Genomic DNA, 12,502 nt, shown 5'->3' on the forward strand with positions numbered 1-12,502 from the left:
TCAAAAGTTTTCCGACAGGTCTTCTGGCTGAAAGCTCATGCCCTTCATGCTGGTCTTTACAGCATAACCAGAGTGATCCTTTTAAAATGTCAGACCACTTCCTTTTCCCCCCTCAAAACCCTCCAAATAGCTTCCCAGCTCATTCAGAGTAAAAAACAAAGGCCTCATTCCAGCCTATATGGTTCCGGTTCTCTGCTCATCTCTGTTGTCTTCCCTTCCTCAGGGATCTTGCCTTGCTGGGGTCGATGGCACCCATCCTCAGGGCCTTGGTCCTGGCTGTTCCCTCTGCCTTTCCAAGCACTAGATCACAACATGCTCTTTCTTCCTGGAGCAGCTATCTGAACAGGAGAGCTTTAAATAACAACACTCTGTGCTCTCTTCCTTCCCTGGCCTGTGTGGTTTTTCTCCATAGCACTGACACTTTTTCTCCAGTGTCATATATGTGCTGTTTATTTGTTTATTGTTTGTCTCAGGAGCAGGGATTGTTTTGTTTACTGCCCCACCACAGAACAGTGCCTGGCACACAGCAGATATTCAAAAATCCCCGTCCAAGTACAAATAAAAAAGCAACAGAAAGAAGCAAAAATAGACATATGTGGCACTTCTATGTTCCAGATTCTGCTGTTTGGGCTTTGCAATGCTTTTTCTCCTTCATCCTCATAAGCCTATGGTCATGTGTGTGTGTGTGTGTGTGTGTAGGCACCCAGACATAGGAACAGAAAATTAGCCAATGGAGACTAAATGGTGGAGCGGGGATTTAAATCTAGGCTGTTGAATCCTATTAATCTGGATCATTTAGCCACTGTCCACGCTCTGTCTCAGAGGATGCTAAAATGAGAGTCATCTGTTCCTCACAAGGATGATGGATTCAATCCACACCAAGTCTGCCCTTGGTCTTTAGAAGAAATAAAGCTTTGCTAAGAGTTGAGGAAGTGGTGGTGGAAAGTGAGCTTGAGATTCCTCCAGGAAGCGTGCTTAGACAGAAGAGAAGGGGCTGAGCACCCGCATTTAAGCGGCCGATGGAGGAAGAGGAACTCCCCATTCTCAGCTTCTGCTTTTCTCTGCGTCCCCTTCCTCTTCGACCCGGCGGGGACTCCGGCGCCGAGTCCGCCCGGCCGCCAGGGGCCGCCCGAGGCCGAAGGGGGCGTTGCGGCGCCGCCCGACGTCGCGCCCTCGGCGGCTGCGCAGTGCGCACGTCAAAGCCGGGCTCGGTCCGGGAACGGGGAGCGGCGCGGCCTGGGAGAGACTGAGCCTGCGGGAGCCGGGCGGAGGCAAAGGCGAAGGCAGAGGAGGCGCCGGGCTCCGCAGCAGAAGCCGCAGCCCGGGCGATCGAGCGCAGCTGTGAGGCGGCCGCCGCGGGAGCTCCTGAGCCGCCGTCTGCCCGCGCAGCCGCCGCCGCCAGCGGGAGCCCGTCGCCGGGAGCCGGAGCAGGCGGAAGACAACGGAGGGGCTGAGCGCCCGAGCCGCGCCGCGGGGACCGAGCGAGCAGCCCGAGGCGGCGGCGGCGGCCGAGGACGGGGACGGCGACGACGCGGAGGCTGAGAGGGAGCCGCCCGGCCCAGCCCCGTGAGTGACCCCGGCCCTGCCCTGCCCTGCTCGCGGGCGGACGGCCGCCCGGCTTCCGCCTGCCCTGCCCCGGCCCGGCCGCGGCCCCGGCCCCGGCCGCCTCCATTTTCTCGGGCGGCCCGGCCCTGCCGCGGAGCCTTCCCCTCTTGCTGTCGGCGGCGCCGCGCCCAGGGGCCTGCGGCGGGGTCTGCGCCCCGGGCTCTTCTGCCGCCGCCCGCGGTCCTCCGGCCGGGCTGGCGGCGTGGGGGCGTCCCCGGCCGGAGCCCGAGGGCGGGGGAGCGCGGACCGCGCCAGCTGTCACTCCCATCCACCACGGGCCCCCGTAAACTTTGTTAGTCGGAGGCAGGCAGCATCCGCGGGATGTTCCTTTCGGGGGCATGCCTAACTGACTTCTGGTTAGGAGTCGCGCGGCCCGAGCGTTCCGGGGTCGGTCGAACCCGCCCGAGCCCCGACTGCGTGCGGGCGCCCGGTCGTCCGCACCCGAGGACTTCGAAGGTGAACCCGGGCCCGCAGTCTCCTCCCGCGAGGAGCTCACGCCCTGGTGTGGGTGATAAGCCCAGTACACAGATAACACGATACCAGGAAGGAGGTGATAAAAGTCCTGTGAAAGAACTGCAAGGTGCTAGAAAGGAGCCCAGGGAAGACCGGACCGATCAGTCACCTCTCTAGCAGAAACCCGGAAGGCTTCCCGGCGAGGCTGTGCCTAGAGGGTCTTGAAGGCCGGATGGGATTTGGGAGTGGAGAGTTGCAGAATAGACAGTGTGTGGAGGGACAGCGAAGCTAGAGGACAAAGGTAAGAAGGCATAGTGTAGAAAGAGTGGGTAATTCATTTGGTTGCCTAGGACCATGGTGGGAAGTGGGGGCGGGCTAAAGAGGCATTTGGGGGCCTGATCCTTGAATGCTGGAGAGGAGCTGTTTGAGTGGCATTCTGCAGGAAACTTAGAGCTCATTTCTCAGTGACTCATGAGCCCGGAAATGTAAGCTAGGGTGTATTAAAGGCGCTCTTGTGAAAGAAAGGAGAGAAGGAGGCCCGGTAAAGAGTTGACATTCTGTGCCTTGAATATAATGTAGCTGAGATCTGTTTTGACAGAGTCCCGCATATTTAAATAAATCCATGTCCAGTCTAAGCAAAACACCTTTTGCCAAAAGTTGCATTTGCTGTCAGGCTCTTAAGAGGTATGGAAAGATGTGTTTAAAATAAGCTCATCTCCACATAAGGCGTTTCTGTTGGTGCAGTTTACTAAAATGCATCAAAACTTCTGGCATTGTGTATTAGGTGTCTGCACTTTGGATTTACTGAGCTGAACATAACCTCTTTGAGGTGACATTCGTGTAAGGCAATCTAAATTGATGATTTAAATTTTTTTCTTTATTGAATTTTAGAGAGAGAGGAAGGGAGAGGGAGAGAGCTAGAAACACTGATGAGAACATCGGTTGTCCGCCTCCTGCATGCTCCCCACTGGGGATTTGGCCCACAATCTGGGCATGTGCCCTGACCTCGAATCAAACTGTATGTACCTCTTGGTGCATGGGTCAATGCTCAACCACTGAGCCACATGGGCTGGGCTAAATTGATGATTTTAAAAATCAAGTTGTTACCAGTATTTTGGGATAAAAGTTGTACATAGAACTTTTTTATAGAAAGGTAAAACTTTATTTCTTTATTCTGAAAATCTTTATAGGAGAGCCAGAAGCAAAAGTCTTTAGCTTTATTTTGTACATTTAAAAACTGCCCTGACTGGTTTGGCTCAGCCAGTTAGAGCATCAGCCTGCGGTCCAGAGAGACCTGGCTTCGGTTCCCACTAAGGGTGCATACCTCAGTTGCAGTTTGTCCCTGGCCCTGGTTGGTCGTGCGGGTGGCAGCCACTTGATGTGTCCCTTTCACGTCGATGTTTCTCTCTCTCTCTTCCTCTCTCTCCCTCCCACTCTATCTGAACAAAAAATGAAAAGAGGATTAAAAAAAAAACATTGCTACCGAGTAACTAGCTGTATTTGAAGTCTAGAACTATGGAAGCAGCTTAGAACCTGTTTTAATCATTTATTTGTTCGTTGCTTATAAGACAAATAAATGTCAACTTTGTTCCATTAAAAAAAAAGTTTTTGTCCTGGCCAGTTTGGCTCAGCGGTTGAAGCCTTGGCCATTGGACCAATGAGTCAGGGGTTCAATTCTGTTCAAGGGCACGCACCTCTGTTGTGATTTGTCTCCGGCTCTGGTTGGGGTCGTACGGGAGGCAGCCACTCGATGTGTTTCTTTCACATCGATGTTTCTGTCTCTCTCTCTCTCTCTCTCTCTTCCTCTCTCTCCCTCCCACTCTATCTGAACAAAAATGGAAAAATGTCCTCGGGTGAGGATAAAAGAAAAAGTTGTCAAATGCAGGAAGTACTAGAAAACATTTTAAACTATTTCCTATAATCTTATCACTTAGATTTGGTTACTGTTAACATTTTTGCATATTTCCTGTTTTAGTCTTTTCATGTTTATTTTTTCTTTACATAAATAAACTGCGCACATATGTATATATATACATATATATATGAAACGCTTTTATTAAGCTTTTTTTGTCATTAAATATCTTCATATAAAAAATATTTTTACCCAAGTAAGGGAAGCTTTCTTAAGTTTTTTTTTTTTTCCTGACAAGGTTGTATTATTTATGGTAGGTAAAATGTAATAGTCATTTTACTCAATAGCTGCTATTATGGACAGAATTTTTCTTGTTTGCAGTATATGTATTAACTTCTCTGTACAATTTAGATCCTAATACTTTTGAATAAGTATTACTTAGGACACATCTTGTCATCGGGTATGGAAGAGATAACAAATCTGCTCTGTGATAAGATGTACTTTTTTAAAAAGGCATTATAAAAAGATTACTTTCCTAGCTTGTATACCGCTCATACAATGTAATGCACCTCAAGTTTCTATACCCGCCCTTTCCAAATAGTCTTTATACTAGGGCCATTCATGTGGCTAACTAGTTTTGATCATGACATTACAAAGGTTCAGGCTAGATGCATTTAGTTTTCTATTGGCATTTCTTTAGTAAATATTTGTCATGAAATAATTTGCTGCTGTAACAAAAGGGACTTAGTATGTTTTTTTTTTTATTTCAAAGCACTTCACTTTAGTTTGTTTGCATTTCACACTGCAGGTTCTTGTTTACAACCAATTTTTCCCCTTGTGCTTTATATTCTAAAATGTGTTTAATAAATGTGTTTCTAATGGCAAATAAAGTGAGATAGCTGAGCCATATTATATAAATTTTCATAAAGTCAATATTAAAGAATAGCTGAGAAAGTCCAGTTTAAGTATGGGGTTTAGTTTTATAATTTGGTTTCATTTGTATATTGCAAATGTGTAAGCTACAGGCATCCTTTTGAATATTTACTAAAGATTTTCTTTTGGTCATCTTTTGTAGGTTATAGACTTCTGTTATTACTGCTCTACTTTCCCAAGAGCCTTTTTTCTGTAGGGGTTGAATCACTGATCTTTCAGGTTCACCATCTGCCATAAAAATACAGACGACACAAATCCAAATTGTCCCCCCACCTGACCTCCTCCACAGCATGCAAAAATAAAATTCAATATAGGGTAGAATTTCATTTCAGGTAGTGTGTTCCGGCTACATTTCTGGTGGTGTTTCTATTTTTAAAATCCATTTTCCTCTTTTCCATGGATTCTTTTAATTAGGAATTTGATTTTATGAATGTCGTCTTGTGTTGTAGTAATAAGAGTGTCGCCCTGACCTGTTTGGCTCAGTGGTTGGAGTGATGGCCTGCAGACCAGAGAGTCCCGGGTTTGGTTCTGCTAGGGGCACGTACCAAAAAAAAAAAAAAGTAATAAGAGTGTCATAAGTGGATTAGTATGGATAATAGCGAAATGTTGGTAAAACTGGTGTGTGATAAAATTGTGGGAAAGACAATCAAATTTCTGAACCTCTAGCTTAGATTGCTTGTCACTTGTTTTGTTGTTTAATTATTGATGTGTAAAGATCTTGTGTTTGTGTGAATATATGTTTGTGTGAATATATAAATATATGTAGCCTAAAAATTACATAACAACTTAGTTATCAGTCTGTATTTTGGTTTTATTGGAGGAGGCTGGTAGAGCATTCATCTCTAATTAAAGAAGGAATTGAGCTATATGAGAGTTCTTTCTTTGAGTCTCACCACTCTAATGATGATCCAACTGTACCCTAATCATTACCTTTATCAGCCCACAGAATGGGAGCAGGGCAAAGTGAGGCAAATATTTCTACCACCAACATTTGTAAAGTAGACCAGTCTGGGAGTAAATACTAACTGTTCTGCTTCTGTTTCTCAGATCATCCAAGATTGTGAGACAAGTTATTGAAGGACTAAGTGACACATGATAAACTGATGGTGGTGAAATTAAGGTTAACAATTTGTTGCCATCAGCATTTTGTTTTAGGTTGTGTATATGTGTGCATCATCCTCCAGTGTGCTATTTCTACCTCACTGAGCTTCCTGGCCCCGCTGTGCTTTTAACTTTCACTAGAGGTAGAAGAGGGGTGATGAAGTCAGAATTGCGGTTTGTTAGCAACTGTGGTGTTAAGCTGGCGGAGGAAGGAGGAATGCTATGCAGAGAATTGCAAGAGGGCAGTCAGGTGTGAAGTGGCCCCAAAGGAGGGAGGTAAAGCCTGCGCTGGCCATTTATGTTGGCAGTGTCTAGCACATCCCAGTTTGCATAATCCTTAATAGATTGTGTCTAATTTGAGATTATGTTTATGTTTGCTTGTTTATATGTATATATGCATTTATATATGCATAGTTACAAATATGAGAAAATTGCTCTGGCCAGTGTGGTTCACTGGTTAGTGTGTTGTCCTGCACCAACCTGCTCCCCCCCCCCCCCGTTGCAGCACGCACAGAAGACAACCAACTGATGTAACTCTCTTACATTTTCTCTTCCTCTCTCTCCCCTTTCCTCCCTCCCTTTATCTTATATTTTCCTCCCTCCCTTCCACTCTCTCTAAAAAAAAAGTCAATGGAAAAAATATCCTTGGGTGAGGATTAACAAACAAACAAAAAAAGACAAGAAATCTAGTTAACCAATGTTTAGTGATAGTTTGGTTTTATGGTAATTATTCCTTGGGAGCATTATCCAGCAGATAACTTGTTGATTACCAAGGAAATTTGATGATGCTAAAACATCACAACACTTTGATTCTTTTCATAAAATGTTGGAGAAACAACATATACATTTTGTAGCTTGATTTTTGTTTTTTAAATCCTCACCTAAGGATATTTTTCTATTTATCTTTACATAGAGTGGGAAGGAGAGAAAGAGAGAAACATCGACTGGCTGCCTCCTGCACGACCCTGGCCAGGGACGGGACAAACCGCAACCAAGGTATGTGCCCTTGACTGGAATCGAACCCACGACTCTTTGGTCAAAGGGCCGACACTCTACCGCTTAGCCAAACCGGCCAGGCTGTAGCTTGCTTTTTTACAGGGTGCTGTTAATATATTAGTCACTGTTCTCTCCCTTCACAGTAGGTTATGCATCAGCTGTATTTAAGCACAAGGAGGGAATAGCATGAACGGGTTTCTGTTTACATGTCTGTAGTTAAGGCTCACTCTGCGACTTACAGAATTCTGATACTCAGTGCTTAAAAACACAGGTGCAGCCGGACTCCCTGGATTGTTTAACTCTCAACCCTGCTTTGGGCTTTGTAACTTTAGGCAAGTGCCTTCACTTATTAGCTTAGATTCCTTGGATAGGAGGTGCTATAGACCATATCTACGAAGATTGTAGCGGGGCTTACACTAGTTACTACATCTAATGTGCTTTTAGCAGGGCCAGGCACATACCAAGTGCAGGACTTAAGTTCTGTGATGGTGCTGATGCTAGACTATTCAGGTGGAAGAAACGTGAGAACTTCAGAAACCCTCAAGTCAGAATGGTGTTTTCTACAGTTGAAAACACTGAAGCCCGCTATAACCTGAGCAGTGTGTATCTTTGAGCTGTGGTGAAGCTTCCTGAGAAGTGGAGTCACTTGCCTAAGGTCGTGCAGCATATTAGCTACAGGACTGATCTAGTTAGAGCCTGGTTCTCCTCCTCCTTTATTCAGTTGGCTTGAAAGAAATTGCTTTATACTTTACGCATAACCTTGAACCTTTTCACTAACATTTACAAAGATTGTATTCACGTCCTAAAGCTCTTTATCACATAATTCTTGTTTTAAGGTGTTGAATATACTAATGTCTATAATTATGATGATAGCTGGCAAGTGTTTTGAGGGTGGTTGTATGAAGTTAAAAGTTGAAATAGATAAAGAATCAGGGGAGATGGACAAAAATAGATTGAGGGAGAAAATTACCTTTCAGTACCATTAAATGTAGGGCAAACCTCTGCGGTAGGTAGTATTGTCTCCCAGCATAATGACAGCTGGGAAATGAAAGTGAGCGCTTATCCAGGGTTGTACAGACATTGCACAGTAGAGCTAGGACTTGAACCCAGATCTGCCTCACTCCAAAATGTGCGTTCCTTGGAATAGGGGGTGACTCTATCAGATGAAATAGTTTTATTTTTCTCCATAGGTTCTTGGCTTCTTGCTGATCATTTTTTATTTAGTACTTTAGAATGAAGATTTGTAAATATAGCTTAATGACGATTTCTAGACAGTAGGTTTCTAAACAGTAACCACATGTCATAATACAAAATAAGATGGTTTATTCTAAATGTTCTAGTTGTATAGAGTCATAATTTGATTAGTGGTTTATATTTTTAGTTAGGCTAGTAGCTAGTGTTTATTTTCCATGTTAGTCTTGTAGAGAAGATGGGAGGCCTTGTGTTAAAGAGGAAACGTGGGAGCTTGGGAATTGGAAGATCTAGCCTGGGTCCTGACTCAGTGACTAATCATGTCACTCTGGGCAAGTCACTCCACCATTCTGGGAGTCAGCCATCCCATTATTATACTAAGGGGACCAGACTGAAAACTCTTCAGGTTTCTTGCTTTTATTTTCAGTGATTCATGTGTAGGCTTTCTAACTTGCCATTTTTTCCTGTACTAAGTACCACTCCTTTTTGTCTGTGGTCTTGAAATCAGTTTCTCTGTGAGAACTTTCTGACATGTGACCATGCTTTAATGGTTTTTTTCTCCTAGCTGGTCAGGTGCCTGGTGTTATATATCACAGTAGGGTAGTTCTCTGCTTTTAATGTAAAGATACATCAAAAGGTGTATCTTTATATTTTTTACTTTCGTACTTATTAATAAATGGTTAACAGCTAAATGTTATGTAGTTGTTAAGTACAAGCTTTTAGTGAGCCAAGTTAATGATTAACAAAATTCTCAAGCCTCACATCAAGTTTTCCTGTCAACTTTTAAGTACTCTATGCTATGAAGTTCTGTGAGCTCTTTGTTTTGGGAAAAGGAGAAACATAAACCAAGGCAATGGGAATGGATAAGAAAGGACCAAAAAGGTAGAATTGAATTTGAAGATGTGAAGAACATGCATCAGATAGTATTCTGCAGCTGTAATTGGTACTAAGCCTCTGCCTACTTAAAGGTGGTATGCTGGCCTTGATGATAGGATTGTTTCTAGCCCAGGGTTCTGTCACTGATAAGAGATGACGCTGCCCTGGCCAGTTTGGTTCAGCGGTTAGAGCGTCGGCCTGCGGTCAGAGAGACCCGGGTTCGGTTCCCACTAAGGGCACGTATCTCGGTTGCAGTTTGTCCCCGGCCCTGGTTGGGTCATGCGGGTGGCAGCCACTCGATGTGTCTCTTTCACGTCGATGTTTCTTTCTCTCTTCCTCTCGCTCTCTCCCACTCTATCTGAACAAAAAATGAAAAAATGTCCTCAGATGAGGATAAAAAAATAAATAAATAAAATAAGGTAAGATAAAATAAAATTCAAATAGCCAAGTCATAACTTGGATAAGCCTTTAAAAAAAAAGAGAGATGACGCTGATGTTCACCACCCCTGAGCATTCATAACTCCTCAAACATCTATTATGAATTAATTTGTTCCACAGCAGTTTTTATTGCCCATTATGCTGGTTCTATATGCCAATCCCAGAGGGTTCCTAGTCTAGGTAAACAACTGTTCCCTTCTTTGATGGCATGTTGTCAGTCAGTTCATTTACTTCTGGATTCTCCAGCAGGGAGACAGAAACTCAGGTCACTAACATGATCTTTGCAGATCTTTTGGCTCTCTGTTTACATACAGTGTGGCTTTATTTTCTGTTCAGCCTTTGTTCCAGTGTGAGTTATAAGTTTTTCCTCTGTTTGTAAGTTTCATCTCGATAGACTTTGTACAATAGATTGTAATTTATTTGACTTGCAGGTGTCTTTTTATCTTTCTTCATATCTTTTCTCTCTTGTCTTACCCCCACTTCATTTTTTTAGAGTATAATAACATTGTTTCTGTATATATTTATTAAATGATACAACTCTAATTTTCTGATAAAACTGCTCAGCAGAGATGAAATACTTAACCAAGTTACAATTTTCTGTGGATTTTGTTTATCTCTGCTATATTTGTGCTTACTTGCTATGATAGCTGAAGCTTATTAAGACCCTTTTCCCATTAAGTTTACATAAAGCAGTGTTTCCCAAATGGTGTTTGGAGAACACTAGTCTTATGAGAGATTAGTAGCTGTTGGTGAGAGAGGTTCCAGAATGAAATTTGTGTTTGGGAAAATACTGAGTTAAAAACAGTTAATCAGATTTGAATTTTGATGGTAGTTGTGTTATTGTTTTTCTGCAGAGCTTGTCAGAGTTTTTATTTTTTATTATTTTTTCTAGTGCAAGAAGTTTATTTAGCTTTTTTTTTTTAATCCTCACCCGAGGACATTTTTGCATTTGTTTTCAGATAGAGCAGGAGGGAGAGAGGGAGGAAGAGAGAGAGAAATATGGACATGAGAGAGACACATCGACTGGTTGCCACCCACAGGACCCTAACCAGGGCCGAGGACGAACTGCAACAGAGGTATATGCCCTTAGGGGAAACCGAACCCGGTACTCTCCAGTCCGCAGGCCAATGCTCTAATCGCTAAGCCAAGCCAGCCAGGGCTATTTAGCTTTTAATTGAGAAAGTCAGAGAGGCAGAAGAAGTGAGCCAGCTGGGCTGCATGGACTCAGAAAACAAGTTACAAAGGCAAAAGAAGGGCCCTTGGAGCTCAGTAGAAAGAAAACAAAAAGCTGTGGTGCCTTGGGAAAGAAGTGAGGGAAAGGCGTGGGAGTGATCTAGAGAGAGTGCAGTCAGGATTTTCAATAATGTGCACTGTGACCAGGAAGGAAATATAATGTACAATGTTTCCTAATTTGCCAAGTTTATGTGGTCACCAGACCCCCTCTTCCCTGGAAAATCCCCACAAACATCTTGTTTGTTTGTTTTTTATCCTCACCTGAGGACATTGTTGTATTTATCTTCAGACAGAGTGGGAGGGAGAGAGAAACATCAATGTGAGAGAGACACATCGACTGGTCGCCACCCACACAACCCCAACCGGGGCTGGAGACAAACTACAACCGAGGTACATGCCCTTAGTGGGAACCGAACCTGGGACTCTCTGGTCCATGGGCTGACGTTCTAACCACTGAGCAAAACTGGCCAGGGCCCCACAAACACCTTGAAGGAAGATTCTATTGAAAAACCATTTGGAAACCCTCTTATTTACATACTTATTAGTATAGAATTCAAAGTATTTACTTAAAAAAATTTTATTTAGTTAATTGATTCTAGAGAGAGAGGAAAGGGAAGAGAGAGAGCACATACAACATCGATTTGTTGTTCCATTTATTCATGGATTCATTGGTTGCTTTTGTCTGTGCTCTGACCAGGGATCGAACCCAAAACCTTGGCAAATTGGGACAACACTCTAACCAACTGAGCTACACAGCCAGTGCTCAAATCATTTACTTTTTTATTAGAATGATCATGCCTGTCAGATATGGAATCCAACTAAGGTTGGAATAATTTATTTTCAGTTTCATTAAGTAAAAGAATGAACACCTTAGACGAGTGGCTTTTCAACCCTTTTTTTGTTTTTAACTTCAACCCACAGTAAGAAATTACATTTTGATCAGTGACCCAGCATATATATCAACACACTGTTAAACTGAAACAGAAGTTTCATGAAACAATACCTAGGCCTTACTGTAGTGAGAGAGAAAACTAAAGCTTAGCATAGAGATGAGAGAAGGGGACTCCAACCTTAGAATTCCCGGATTTAGTTTCTGGTTGTGTTTTCTTGGCTGGTTGTTAAAAGTCTGTTTTGCCTCAGGAGTAGAGCCTACACATAAAATCAGAAATGCTTAGCACGATGTGTCTGATGTGCTAAGTGCCCAATACATTTTACCTTTTATGATAACTGAAGCTCTAAAGCTCTTTCTGCTGCACCATCCACACACTTTCAGAAATATTTTAAGACTTTGAAAGAGTTGAAATAGACCTCAAGCGAACCTGAACTCTGATCTGTAGCTGGATGTATCATTGGTTGTGATATCAGCCTCGTAGTTGCAAATGGACTTTTAGTTGCTGAGCTCTATGCTGTATAATTGTATGTAATTTAGACTATTCTTTTCTTTTAAACAATACTTTAAACTTAGAATCTTTCTATATAATATGTAATTAAATACAAATATGTACATACCTACACCAGTGATTAATTTAGCATTCTTATAGTTTTAATTCACTAAAAGAACAAGGTAAAAGTTGCTATTTTATGTTTTTTTCCATTTCTGCAGTTTTTTAATTCCCTCATCCTCAGTATTTTATATTTCTGGGCTACCTCATACATTTATGTCACCTCCTGAGGCATTTTGTATCATCTAGCCCTAGTTAAATGTTTCTCTGTTTACTTCTTCTATTGCCCATTTGTCCCTCAGTATGTCCTGAAGTTGCTGAAATGAGAGGTTGCAGTCAGCATCATTGAGGCATGTCAATTCAGTATGAAAGTAGCATAAAG

At 43.0% G+C, this 12,502-nt stretch overlaps 1 protein-coding gene across 1 annotated transcript in view; it reads left to right on the forward strand.

Annotated features, from left to right (window-relative positions):
* Positions 1 to 1,508: 1,508 nt before the first annotated feature.
* Positions 1,509 to 12,502, forward strand: part of CAB39 (calcium binding protein 39) — an 82,119-nt gene continuing 71,125 nt past the window's right edge. Inside the window, exon 1 of the mRNA XM_036255035.1 lies at positions 1,509 to 1,566. The gene's annotated coding sequence lies outside the window, so the exon portion shown is untranslated. The remainder of the gene's footprint in view (positions 1,567 to 12,502) is intronic.

This window comes from Molossus molossus, unplaced genomic scaffold (genome assembly GCF_014108415.1).
Source record: "Molossus molossus isolate mMolMol1 unplaced genomic scaffold, mMolMol1.p scaffold_m16_p_11, whole genome shotgun sequence".
Lineage (NCBI taxonomy): Eukaryota > Metazoa > Chordata > Mammalia > Chiroptera > Molossidae > Molossus > Molossus molossus.